A 1,804-nucleotide genomic window follows, 5' to 3' on the forward strand; every position below is an offset into this window, starting at 1 on the left:
TCGTTAATATTCTACAATGACAGTAGAAGTAGGCCTGTGGGTTCTGAGGCTATAAATCTTTGGGGAAGTTAAAAGCCTTATCTTTCTCCTGTGATGGCAATGAGTTTGAGTTTTAAATTTTGTATGATGGCAGTATGTCCATCTGTATTTATTTGGAAATATAAAAATGTATATATATTATATTAGCAGAAACTCAGCTAAGATTTTAAGTGAAAACTTTGTAAATTGTGGTTTGAGTAATGTAATACAACAATTTGTCACGCAACATCAACTGTTACTAAAGCAATTTTCTCCATTTTTAAAATGATTCCCTTGGAGGGCTGAACTTCCTAAAAGTAATAAAAGCAAGAGAGGGTATGCAGCTAAATGTCAAGCCAATGCCATGCACTTGGCTCTGAAGCAAATAAATTTAGCAAAGCAGAAGGGGTAGAGAACAGAGAGAGGGGTCAAGGAGAAACAGGAATGATTTATTTTACCAGACCCTCTTCCCCTCATAAATTATTAGGCATTTATCTACTTTCTCTAGCCTTGCCCCTAGGTCACCTGGTCTTACAATAGAACATCTGGCAGTGGTATTTTAAAATAGCATTTCAGCAAAATAGTTCCCAGCATTCAAACACTCATCCTTCCTGGCTCTCTAATTTTACCAATAGGGGCTACAACCATAACTGTCTTGCTCAGAGATGTACTTTTCTCTGAGACTCCCTTAACAGCCCTCCCACATCTGCTATGGACCCCAGTCCCTTCTTGACTAACCCTGCTCTTCAGGCTCTTTCTGTCCAATGGTTTCTTTCTTCTCCCTATAGGCTTATAAATATGCTCAACACACTTCCACCATCCAGTCAACCATCAAATGCTATACTCTTGCCTCTTCCATCCTGTCATTGACAGAAACGGGAATTTATTTCCACAAACCACTTCACCTACTCCACTTCCATTGGCTTCTCAAAACCATTCCAGCCTACCTCTTCTACCTACTCTCCACATCCATGCTTTACTGACTCTTGTAATGAAGATATTAATAACCTCATTGTGCAATTAAAAAGCATACTCTCTCCCCAGTGACTGGTTACTTACAAGAAATTTATTTTATCCTTCACAATGTTAACGACACCCTCTAAACCTTTTTTCTTCTGATTTTCATGGCTTTTCTGTTCTTACTTCTTAAAAATGCCGAAGGGATCCATGCTTGACACTCTTTTATTATGCTACAAACACTCTTTGGGGGGCCACCATCTGTTCCACTTAAAATACGATCTGTATTCTATTGTCTAAACGTCTTCTTCCAGCTGTCTAGAAAAACCATCTACTAGATCATCTCTAGCACACAATTTCTACAAGTCCTAAATAATTTTCTTTCCCACCAAATCTACTTCTCTCCTCTTCTTAGTTAATAGCGTGACTAGCCACCCAACCTCCCAAAATAGAAACCTTAGTACCCTTGAATCATCTGCCTCTCTCATATCATCATCTCTATTCTGTCACTAAATCTTGTCCATTTTACTTCATAATCTCCTTTAAGCCCAGCTTTCCTCTTTGTTCCCATTACTATTAGTATATCTAGTATCTTTATCTCATAGAGGACCCATTTCAACCACCTCTCTGCCACTAGTCTCTCCATATTGATTCCATATTATTAAAATAACTATGAAAAAATAAAATAACTATCTTCCAAAAATAAATTCCAAATTAAAATGAGATCTCATGAAAATGTTTTGAGAAATGATGTACGAATGCGCTTTACACAATTGATGTGTGTATGGATTGGGATAACAGTTGTATGAGCCCCTAATAAAATGTTTTT

The 1,804-nt window shown here is 37.3% G+C and overlaps 1 protein-coding gene across 2 annotated transcripts in view; it reads right to left on the reverse strand.

Moving 5' to 3' along the window:
* The window catches only part of ZFX (zinc finger protein X-linked), a 74,418-nt gene that overhangs the window by 37,122 nt on the left and 35,492 nt on the right, over positions 1 to 1,804 (reverse strand). The window lies entirely within an intron of this gene.

The sequence above is a fragment of the Echinops telfairi genome, unplaced genomic scaffold (assembly GCF_000313985.2).
Source record: "Echinops telfairi isolate 266 unplaced genomic scaffold, ASM31398v2 ScPeMD7_53;HRSCAF=182, whole genome shotgun sequence".
NCBI classification, from domain to species: Eukaryota; Metazoa; Chordata; class Mammalia; order Afrosoricida; family Tenrecidae; genus Echinops; species Echinops telfairi.